The sequence below is a fragment of the Chlorocebus sabaeus genome, chromosome 21 (genome assembly GCF_047675955.1).
Source record: "Chlorocebus sabaeus isolate Y175 chromosome 21, mChlSab1.0.hap1, whole genome shotgun sequence".
NCBI lineage: Eukaryota > Metazoa > Chordata > Mammalia > Primates > Cercopithecidae > Chlorocebus > Chlorocebus sabaeus.
In genome coordinates, this window is record NC_132924.1 from 68,584,504 (window position 1) to 68,597,397 (window position 12,894).

Sequence of the window (12,894 nt, forward strand, 5' to 3'; positions counted from 1 at the left end):
ATTAGCAAAACCATAAAAAATAGTGTGGAAGTTCCTCAACAAAACTAAAAATAGAATTACCTTATGATCCAGCAATCCCACTGCTAGGTATATATCCAAAGGAAATCAGTAGTCCAAAAAGATATCTGCATCCCTGTTTGTTACTGTGCTATTCACAATAGCCTAGATATGGAATCAGCCCAAGTGTCCATCAGTGGATGAATGAATAAAAACTAGTCTATTAATGTATACCCAATGGAATATTACTCAACCATCAAAAGAATGAAATACTATCATTCAAGTAAAGACATGGATGGAACCGGAGGTCATTATGTTAAGTGAAATAAGTCAGGCACAGAAAGGTAAATACTACATGTTTCATCTCACCTGTGGGAGCTAAAAAGTTGATCTCATAAAAGCAGAGGGTAGAACAGTGGTTCCTAGAGGCTGGGAAGTGTAGAGCAGATTGGGGATAGGAAGAGACAGGTTAACAGGTACAAAACTGGAACTACATGTGAGAAATAGTTTCTCATGTTCAATAGTTAACAACACTATAGTGACTACAGTTAACAATTTTTTGTATATTTTCAAATAGCTAGAAGATAGAATTTTGAATATTCCCAACACGAAGAAATGATAAATGTTTGAGGTGATGAATATACTAATTAACCTGATTTGATTATTACGCATGGTATCCTTGCATTAAAATATCATACAGTACTCCATAAATAAGTACAATTATTATGTGTCCCATAAAAATAAGAATAAATTTTAATAAAAGAAATCATTCCTACCACATTGTATTGGGGTATGGATCAAACGAAATAATTCCCCAAAGCACTCTGTTCAACCCTGGTACTGAAAAGGATTTTAATGAATGGCAGCAGTTATCACATAGGGTTATTAGAGAGACAAATAAGGTGGCATACATAAACAATGAATGGAGTTTGGTACTTGGTGCACTCAATGCCCTCAATAATATTACTTTTTCCAGCCAGGTGCGGTGGTTCATGCCTGTAATCCCAGCACTTTGGGAGGCTGAGGTGAGTGGATCACCTGAGGTCAGGAGTTCGAGACCAGCCTGGCCAACATGGTGAAACCTCATCTCTATTAAAAAGACAAAAATCAGCTGGGCATGGGGGCAGGCACCTGTAATCCCAGCTACTTGGGAGGTTGAGGCAGGAGAATAGCTTGAACTCAGGAAACAGAGGTTGCAGTGAGCCGAGATGGCGCCACTGTACTCTATCTAGCCTGGGTGACAGAGCGAGACTCCGCCTCAAACATCATAATAATAATAATAATAATAATAATAAAATAAAATATTACTTATTCCCTGAAACAGTCTCTTTAAATTACCAATTTATGCTTCGAACATACACAACTCCTACCTAGGATTGTAGACGACGAGTCATAGTGCACACGGTTCTATCACATGAAGAGGTTATGGCAGAGTGGCTGATCCAGTTACATGTATCTCACAAGCACAGTTAAGCCTCTGATTCCCTATATACTGGCAATCACATACTTCAAAAACAATTACTTCCACCAGATATACCTAGCATCAACCATACAGTTACCAATCCACTAGGCCAATTATATTATTAGAAACTTGCTTTTCCATTTTTACATCTAACTCTTCTCTCTTAAAAGAATACTTTTAGAAATACCTTAAATGGTTTATTGTTATACTTTTGTGATCAGAACAATTTTAGATTATTATTTTAGCTTAACTATAAATGCAGATAACTATAAAGATGATAATATAAGCACAACACCTATAAAACAGAGACAGTTTTAAACTAGATGGCCATCGTCCTTTTAAACATTTCATTGTACTTGCATATGCACATACACACACACACACACACCAATTCATAAAATGTAAGTGTATGAAATACATGTGTTTAGTATATGTATCTTAATGGGTACAGTGTTCATATTCTATAATTTACTTAAATATGTTTTGCAATGAACATGCAAGTTTTCTACCTCCACTATTATTAGCAGTGCATCAGTGCACTTCTTTGGGTATAAATATCTTTGCACACATATTTATTGCTGTTATTTTAATGAATTATTTTAATGGAATTGTTGGGTAAAGGATACACACATTCACATTTTTGATACATACTGGCTTTCACAAATCAATTACCAACTTTTATTCTCACTGACATGCAGTTTCTTAAAGTTTGCATGAATTTCATTCTCTATTTACATTGTTTTCTCCTCTGGGCTTCTGCCCATGAGATGTTGCCTGAGATCCATTCCTCTCCCGTGATGTCATGACCAGGCCTTCTTGACTGTGCTTTTTCAATGACTCTTTTAGCTTGGCCCTTTCTTCAAACTTGAGGACTTCCTTGCTAATCTTCTTGTCACCTAAAGCCAAACTCATCTCATGCCATATTTTCAACAACTACTTGTTAAAAGATATAAGACAAAATAATAAATACTAATGTTAATGAATGTGACTTAAACTTTCTTGGAAAATATTAATACTCACTTTTATTTTCCAGACACTAGACAAAGTATATGTATGCATTATATGAAAATTGAATGTTATTATTATTAATTTCCTCTGCAATAAAAATCTGAAGCTCAGAAAAATCTTAGGTATTTTCCAAGGACAAATATAAATAGCACATTTGGGCTTATATCCTTGGTTGTATTAGTGCAATTCTGTTCTTAACCACCATGATGTACTGTCTGCATTTGGAAATTCAGGAACAAATTTAGAGCTTTGCCAACGTTTCAAAGGCACGATTTTGTAAATTAATTTTATTGATAAATTACTATGTGATAAAAAATATAAATTTACTTTGGGGTAAGTCAGGCTGATCTCATATTATTTCAGAAAATATGTGTTATTTTAGTCCATAATAAAAAGTTACTGACCCTATTTGTTTTTTGTTAATAATGATTGCAGACAACTTCTAAGAGATGCCTAGTTGAAAATATGTCCACGTAACTCTAATGGAGTAGCAATTTGGGCAAGCTTGTAGGTAACCGATTTCTGTGCTTATTTCAAAAATGATTCTATTCAGCGTATATTGAAGAGCTACTATGGAATAACAAACTACAGGAAATTTGGTGATCTTAAAGAAACCGTCAGCTTGGTCCACTGCAGTTATCTGATGTGAGCTCACTCTAGTTTCTACAGGTTGACTGGGAACACTTACTTAGTCTGGGCTTGGCTGGGGCAACTTAGCAAGGGCTTCTCCATTCCACGTATTTTTCATCATTCTCCTGAAACCAGTGGGTTAGCCCAGGTATGTACATTTTATGGTGATGGCAAAAGGACAGGAGAGCAAATGGAAACATACAACATATCTTGAGGCCTCAGCTTTTGGAACTGGCGTATTGTCACTTTTACATCATTCTATTTGTAAAAGCACGTCTCATGATGAAACTCATAGCCAAAGAGTGGGGAAATAAGTTATTCCCCTTTGAGGGAAGAATGGCAAACTCATGTGGCAAAAAGCACAGAGGGAAGACAGGAAGGAGAAGTGGTGCCAGTAATGCAACCTAGCACCAAAGCAACTGAGTTTTTACTTGAAAAGATATTCTGGTTCTAAACTTAAAAACTAACTTATATTTTTAATTGTTTAGTCATGGAACACTATGAAGTTTTTTTGTTTCCTGAGAGAGAGGGTATGCTGCAGATGTTTTAATTTCTGGTCAGGTGATTTCTACCTATGAAATGATTTTGCCTATGTCCTTTAAGAACCACTTGTGTGTTTCTCTGAATGCAGTTTTCAGCACTAAAACTCTCAATGAGTGACTCATTAAACTAGTCACCATTGTATCCACCCACTCAACCTCTTGCCACAGCCTCCGAATCTGTGGCTGCTGTGTCACATAAGCATGAAAACTGTAGAATCCGGAATTCCTATTCAACTTGTGCCAAAACACTAAGCCTTTAAGTTTAAGAGCATTTGAGAATAATTGTAAGAAAAATAGCTTGGTTGTTCTGTAACCAGATGCTAAGTTGACTATTACTCACTCACTGTGAGTTAACCGGAACTTAAAAGAGGGAGTCTCAGCCCCGGAGTGTGAAAGAAGATAGCCGGAAATGTCCAAAGCAGTTAAGAGGGTGAACAGATTTTGTCTAAAAAGATAAGGCAGCTAAACAGAGGGTGAGAAGACATGAGCCAAATTTACACACACAAATAGTGGCAATAATCTCTGAGAATCCAATTTGGGAAGAAGTGAGGGAGATAATAGTGCTCTGAGTGCCTAGTGATGAGAGAACAAAGAGGGTAACGATGCCTGAGAGACGGGATCAGTAATGTTTCCAAGGTGTCATGGAAGAGTCTGCTGGCAGTAGGACAGAAGTGTACTTTTTTGATTTTTAAACCAGTTTACTAAGAAGGTTCAAGTTTGCGTCAAAGTTTAAACTTTATAAATTATTTGTTTGCTTTACTTTTCAGAATATTTAAGAAAACAATCCATGGGACAGTCTAACATAACAAAGGGAATTATTCATCAAGAAGAGGCCCTTTAGCAGGTAAGTGTGAGGACACCCTTCATCTTTAAAAGGCACATGACTCTTTGCTTGGTGTCTGACTTTCTGTGGAACCGAAAAAGTTTCAAGGAGATTAATATCTTTATATTCTTAAAGCCAACATCTTCAAAATAATAACCTCAATGCAAAGTGAAAAATCTAATCAAGTGTTTACTGATTTTTTCAAATTCAAATATACATATAATATTGTTTCTCAACTTTTATGAGATATAGAGCTTGTCTTGATAGAAGTAATGAGATGTCCATAATTATATTCCATGATTTAATATTTTATTTTCTTATATCTTAATTATGAGTTGATGCTATAGTCTGAACAATTAAGACCTAAATGCTCTTCCAAATTTACAACAACTCAAAATTTTGTGTTAGAAAATTACTTTTAAAAAACTCAAGTATTCTGCATCTGGGTAGAAACTAAAGATAATTGCTGATTCTAGATGTTATGATTACTGTTCCCATTTTATTGTTTTGAATGCCTCAACTGTCTACTTCCCCCATACTATGTGGCAGAGATTAAAGTCTCTGAGCCATGTTATATGTTGCTCACTAGTAAACATCAACATGCTGGTACAGAAATGCATATCTGATTCTGTGTCAAGTTTCTGAAGGAACAAGTAAAAAAAGAAACAAAGTAAACCACAATTACTTTGCACCAACCTAATCTTACTGGAAGGAGTTTCTGTCAGTAACTACTGATGCGACCCAGTGCTTCTAACCTATATGTATGTACATCTGTGTATATATGTTAGATAGGGTAGATATACATATTATCTATCTATATATCGACCTATCTCCCTCCTTCCTCTCCCTCCTTCTATCATCTATTCTCATGTTCTATATGGTTATATGTTCTATATTTATCTTTTGCTAGATACTAGATGCTCGACTAATCTATTTCAAATAAATGAATTAGTAGTTTCATCCATAGCTGTTGCTAGCATGGAAAAACTTGGGGGAACTGAGAATCTTTTCTTCTGCCCTAGAACATGCTATATTAACTTGCAGTTTATATAATTACCATTGTATGTCTCCTTATTTTTGTCCCTAAAGAAACTTTATATCTTACAACTTCATCCCTATGAATTTATTTCCTTCCCTATAAATGAGAATAAAAATATAAATTACAAAGGTATATTTAATGTCTAAACAAAATATTATCTATTAAATGTAATTCCTTGAAAAGGTAAATAATTATAAATTGGCATGGCTTTGAGACAATAAGAAAAACTAGAACCGGCACATGGTAAAAGTGGGAATTCAACAGAGCAATCAAGATGTTTCTGACTTTTTATTTTTAATTGCATTTGAGGCCTATCAAATCTTTTACACAAAATTATAAATTGTTCGTGATTTCCATAGATATTTTATATTTTATCTTAAGAGGTGTCTGCTAAACTATATAAATCTGGAAGGAAACTTATGCTAAAATATAAGGTACTGGCCTATGTGTAGACACATTGCTCATTCTCTAATGAGGCTCTGGAGCTATGAAACATGCATGGTGCAGTGTGGAAACAAAGTTTATGGATTGTGACTCACATATATTATCACACTAAATCCCTATAAATTCTTAAACACAACTTCTTTTATCAGTTTATGCATATACTCAAAACCAGCAGTTGCTTCCTTTGCCTGCAGAATAAGTTCCTAGTTCCTAAGATTGCTATTCCAAGTTCTCAAGAATCTGGTCCCATTCTGCCTCTTTAAGGTTTTTTTCTACTTATGCCCATTAAAATTTTGTGTTTCGATTAGACTAACCTATTCATTCAATCTACAATTTCAAAAGAAGTCTACATCCTTAACTTTGTTTTTGCAGCTTCCTTTCCTATTTGGTATGACTTTCCATCTTGACAAAAGCTTATACGTCCTTTAAATACCTAGCTGTACCTCTGGATCATCTTAGTTGATAATTATCTCACCATTATCTGAAAATAATTAGTTATATTTATATTACTAATTTTCATTCATAGAAAATATTAATTTGCTAATTGCTAATAAAATTTGATGTTATTTTTTATTACTGAGGATATAATTAATTGACTAAAAATAATGAGTGTTACAAGAGTCATTAAGTTAGTAAACTGCAGATTGCTATAAAGTATTATGAGTTACCTTATAGTGTGATTCTTTATCCAGAATATATATATTTATATCTCCAACTTATGATAATAAAAACAATGTAAAAACTAGTAAAGAACTATATTATTACTTGAGAGAAGGAGATATTATAATTTCATGTAACCACAGGTGCCACATTATATATACTCTCTAAATAGTAGGAACCCAAGAAAAAGCTTTTTGCTTTTGAAATACTAACAGTTGTTGCATGTAACTGTATAGATTTTCTACACAAATCTAAAGTACCATTTTTCAGTATTTCTGCTTCTCAGTCTTCTGCCAAGCAATCATAATCTCTTATCTGGAATTGACTATCTACTTTCACCTTTACCTCTACATTTCCATCTTCTTACAGCAGCCAGAATGATCATTTTAAAATGTCAATAAGATAATTCTCTTCTCCAGACATTTCAATGGCACCCTTTCACAGTTTAAGATAAAATCCAAACTCCTTCCTGTAATCTCAATGTTTCCATCTAGATTACTACTAAGTACCTCCCATGGTTCACTTCACCTGAAAAACACCCACCTCCTTGCTGCTCCTTGAACATGACAAGGACTGTTTGGAGATTTCAGCTTTGCTCATGCTTCACCTCTCAGCACAGATCACTACATTTTTTCCCTAAGCAGCCTTCCCTGACCAGCCTAAAATAAATAGATCCTCCCATTCAATATCCACTCACTCTGCTTTATTTGTCATCATGATGCTTATTACTACTTAACATTATATGTTCTACTTATTTGGTTATTTGTTTAATATCTGTTGCCTCTTTTTAAAATGGCATATCTGTGAGTCTTTGTTTCGTTCACCATTTTATCCACAGTACCTAGATTATCACCTGAAATATATTAGATGTTCAACTAATCCATCTTGAATAAATAAATGAACATTTACAAATAACTAGATTAGGAATATGTTGTCTTTTCTAGTCTGCAGAATTTGGGTGTTGAATATATTTCTTGAAAGGACTGTTCAATATAAACATCTGAAGACTAGATTCTTCTTTTGTACCAAGTCTGTCATTTCATGGCAACTCTCACAAACAATCTACATTTCAGTTTCTATTTATGAAATAGTGATAAATATTATCACCTTTGTTCTTGTCGCTTGAAGTTACAAAACTGATGGAAAAAAAGTATGTTGAATTCCAATCACTTGCAACAGCACATTATTAACTTTGGAATGACTAAAAATGATTCTTCTGCTTGGTTCCAAAGAAAGATAATAATGCACATTTGGTGTATTAGGGATAAGTCCACACAGAACACAGGATATTAAAATACATATTTTTAAGAAAGCTTCCAGACATCCCAAATTCGCAAAATGTCTGGCTCTAAGTTGGTTTGAAGTTTTGCCTGGACTTCAAATATAGGTTTGTGTGTTTTATCTGTCCATCTCTATGTTTTTGATTTCCATTGTGATTCAGTTTTGGCCACATGAATTTATTGTTTCCAGTGAAAACATCAATATACTAATTCCCATTGAGATGAATTAACATTGTACTCTAGTGATACCTGCAATTTCAGGGCTGGATATATATCTGATGGAAAATCTGTACTGAAGATTCATGATTGATATAAAATCCAGTAACTTGTGTATATACAAATGTACACAAGTTATATATAACTTTGTCTTACTTTTGTTATTATATAGCCTATATATGTGTTTGCGCATATATATTTATGCTAGATATATACAGTGAATATGTAAGTCTATATATTGGATATGTGTGTGTATATGTATCTGTATACATACACACTTGCTATATAATAACCAAGGTGAGATAAATTGTATATATTACTTATATACAATTAACATGCATTTTATATGTTAATTATAATAATTGTTAGAAACTGCTGGTCATTTAGGTAAGATGCTTATTTTTGTTCATCTTTTGCTTTAAATTTATCTTACTTTGGTCATTATATGGCCTGTATGTTTATATGTATATACTACATTTATACTGTATAAATACATTATACAGTACATTAAAACAATAACATAAAACTATAAAGCCAAACCAAAATTCTGACCTACTGATGTAATTTTTAAGTTATGCATAAAACAACTACCTTGCTTTTAAAATGATCTTTATCCTTATAATCCTCATTACAAAGATAAATAACATGATTTTAATTACAACTCATCTGAAGATGACAATGATTTATATCCATAAGTGATTGTGACATGCGAGTCACTTTCTATTGGATTGCATACAAAATAAAGGATTAAATTTCATTAAAAAATACTGTGTTCTTTTCAGAATCTCACTGTTTTGTTAAGCAGGATTTACTAACATTATGGTGAATGAATCTGCAGACTATTTTTAAAGTTGTAAAGGAAAATATAATTTTTTTTTTTTTTTTTGAGACGGAGTCTCACTCTGTCACCCAGGCTGGAGTGTAGTGGCTCGGTCTTGGCTCACTGCACTCTCTGCCTTCTGGGTTTACACCATTCTCCTGCCTCAGCCTCCCGAGTAGCTGGGACTACAGGTGCCCGCCCCCAGGCCCGGCTAGTCTTGTATTTTTTAGTAGAGATGGGGTTTCACCGTGTTAGTCAGGATGGTCTTGATCTCCTGACCTCATGATCCGCCCGCCTTGGCCTCCCAAAGTGCTGGGATTACAGGTGTGAGCCACCGTACCCAACTAGGAAAATATAATTTTTGAAGCTTATAACCTATTTTTAGAAATACCATGGGTTATTATCTATAAGTAGGCTTAAATATTTTGTTATAAATTTAATTTATATAGCACATATAACGTTACATTGTGCTCACTTATGTACTCAAATGGCAACATCCTTGAAAGCATTACTTCTACTTTTGTGATGTTTCCATTTTTAGTAATTAGCATAGACTATTATAAACTTAAGATTTCTTCAAGATTCTTTTAAACAAAATTGTAGATTTGACTAAGGGAAGTTTTATGACACTCCAAAGAATTCAGTGCAGTTTCTTTAGCTTACTTTTTGAGATTTTTTTATAGTTTGATTTCCATCTTCATTTTCAACTGGATCTGCCTCTATCTAAAGATACATAGTCTACTCATTATTCCAAATGCAAGTCTTGCTTTCTCACCTATCTGCCTTTTTCATTCCATTCTTCCTGTCTGAAAGGTTTTCCATCTGCAAATCTGATCAAAATCTTAGGCTCTTGTTAAGCCTCAACTCACATCCAGTCTTCTTTCTCTGAAGTAACTGGAAGAGCTGTGTGGAGTTATACTAGATCGCCATCTTTTCTGATCATCTGTAGCAAATCTGTCCTTTGAATATCAAGAGAAATATTTGGCAAAACTATTGTTTGGCGATTATTTTCTTAAGAAGGAGCATTTTAATTATACACATACATTAGCTTTTTAAATATATTTAGGATTCTTAAAGACATAAACAAGTTATGTAGATTATTTTTGAGGATTCACTGGCCTACTTTAATAATACTTCCTTTAAAGGCAATGGCATAATACCTGAATTAAATCAAGTAGCATTTTTTTGCCTCTTTCTACAAGATGAAAAATTAAGTAATTAAACTACGTTGTGGACATATATTCATAATTGGTAATTCCACATCTCACCTATACATTTATTTTTTATTAGAAAATGTCTTTCTTACTTCGACTCTAGCCACAATTCTTAGAGGGGCCTGGCTGACCCTTACTTGAGGACATTAATTGAACTGTCTGTGAATCAGATTCATAGACATATGTCACATATAAATGGTCAAGCCCCTGAACAAGTTTCTTAAATTCTCTGCACCTCAATTAATTCAAAAACTAAGTTTTTTTTTGTTGTTGCTGCTGTTTTTAGTGTATGCAAATTGTTTAGAACATTGAATTGCTGGAACTGTCAGGTTTCTGCCTATAGAATCAAGTGAGAGCACAAGAAAAAAAATCCTGCATAACCTAGTAGCTAGATCTGAATTATCTTTTTTATATGGTTAGTGTTGGAATAGCAATTTACCTCTAGTATGCTTATCACTTTAAAATGCTTATCACCTCAGAAAATGACATGTGGAGTTTTATTGCACGGAAAGGCCTTTTCTCGGTTTTTGTTTATGGATGAACCAAGTGAATCTCTTGGGGAGACTTAAGTAACTCTGCCTTCGAGTGCTTGTCTATGAAGGCAGAAAGAGTATGTGTTCCATGTTCTTGCTTGATTGAGCATAAAGCATAGTTGTAGTAGGCTTGAGTGTAGCACGGAGTTACAGAGGACGAAGTGAGAATTAGATAGCAAGGATCCATTTTCCACTACGGTGGTTTGCTTAGAAACTTGATTATAGCAGATTGATAAAAAGGAGCAATTTACTGTTTCGGTAAATGAATATTGATCACGTCATCATAATTTACCATTTTAATATTACATTATTGTACCGCTTATTACAATTGTACTTATTTGTTTAATGCTTAAGTTTCTCCACTACACTGTCATCTTTATAATGGGATAATATATTTCTGCTTTAGTTGAAAATGTATTTAGTGGGCCTACTTCAGGTCTGTGGAACCTACTACTAGGTTCACAGGAAATACATGATGAGGTAAATTTTCATTTCTGAAGCAAGTGTACCATGTTGGCTAACATAAAATTAAATCAGAGGGGGTAAAGTGAAGTAAAAAATTAATGGAGAAGGAGGTTTTTGACATATAGACAGGTCAAGAGTCTTTTTTAAAAATAATAATGTATCTGTCTGTGACAGGTTCAGTGCAAGCTTTTCAAAGGTAGTGGAAATGCCTTTGTTTTTCAATCATTCAGTCAAAGAGTAGTGTCTCCACATTTTTTAGTTTATGTTTTCATAACCATGTTATAATTACTCAAATGTAAATTATGATATAATTTAAATGTTATAATTTAATTTACTCAAGATAAAATATTTAAATATGAGTTAAATTCATGTTACTTCTGGATGTGTTATCTATTCACAATCTCTTAGAATAATTATCTTGTGATGTTCATACAGTTCTCAATATCAGATTGTGTCTAGATTTGGTTGTAAATAGAAATATGTTAAATGTATAAATTCACTTAAGACTAACATCAGAGTGATTTTGAAGTTGTTGCAGCAAAAAAAGTAAGAATATGAAAGTGTTAATATGATGAGTAATAAATAACTAGAAGTCAGCATATTAAAAATGTGGCTACCAATTTAAACTAGCAGATCAGTGGAAAAAACAATAATAATACAGTGTGAGATAGAGTCATATTTACTTTGAGAAAGAAGTCTTCGCAAAAGTGAAGAACTCATTTAGGGAATTAATTTTGGAGACAAAGAGAGATGAGGTTTTGAATCCTGCATTCAATACCTATGAGCTCTGCGACACTGAACAAGTAATACACTTTCAGCCTGTATTTCAAGTATAGAGTGGGCATTATAAAGTAAATGCAGAGAGAGAGAGCTCAAACCAAACACTTAGACTATTCTGAACCATAAAGGCACCAAAAGGACATCTTTTATTGGTTCCAAACTTTAAATATATATGGTATTTCTTTCCAAACATGAGTACTTGCGTAAACGGTTTAAGATAATGTTCTTTCCGGTATGTAGGCTTTTGTAACTATTTCTCCTGGTCACAACATCATTTATTTTCCTGTGGCATAAACCCCACCCAAACACCCCTCAATTCTCCCTACAGGATTGAATTGACTCTATCTCCTATATCACTACTCCTAATGATTATTGTTTAATTGTCATATGTTTTTTATTCCCTTCGTAGTGCCATAACTACAAGGTAATGGTAACGCAGGGTCCTATTGCTGGGCAGCTGGGAAAAGAGTTAATGCACCATGCAGCTTTGATCAAGAATTGTAGCTTTATTTGGTCAGATGCATTCTGTGTTTTTAACTGCCCTCATTCTTGTGGTTACAAGAATGCAAACAATTCTACAGTTCCAACTCTTTTTTTTTTTTTTTCTCTTGTTCTTTTTTCTCTCACTCCTCAGTCTCTCTATGTCCTCAGGGCCTGCCAGACCTGCACAGATTTTTCTGAATTTACTAACTTCTTTTAGTTCCAAAAGTTACTTTGGGTTATTTTTCCCCTTTTCTTATAAAATAAATTTTGCCTCTAATCTATAATTAACTGAAATAAAGTGACAGCATAGTAATACAAATAGAAAATTGTTTTTTGCTGTTTGGAAGCACAATAAATGCTTAGGTTTCCATGTCACATAACAAAATACATTTTGGGTAATAAACATTTATTGTGCCATATAACAATATACTTTTTGTGGCTGAAATAATTACATGTCAAAATTCAAATGATTTTTTTAAATTCTAAAAAAATAATAAA

The 12,894-nt window shown here is 33.5% G+C and overlaps 1 protein-coding gene across 4 annotated transcripts in view; it reads left to right on the top strand.

Moving 5' to 3' along the window:
• Window positions 1-12,894, top strand: part of SEMA3A (semaphorin 3A) — a 522,459-nt gene that overhangs the window by 112,391 nt on the left and 397,174 nt on the right. For 2 of the 4 annotated variants that reach the window (XM_038004549.2, XM_038004550.2), the window contains exons 1-2: window positions 3,858-4,112; window positions 4,407-4,483. The gene's annotated coding sequence lies outside the window, so the exon portion shown is untranslated. Of the gene's footprint in view, window positions 1-3,824; window positions 4,113-4,406; window positions 4,484-12,894 lie in introns of those variants that run through there. The other 2 variants (XM_038004551.2, XM_038004552.2) reach the window with 2 other exon arrangements.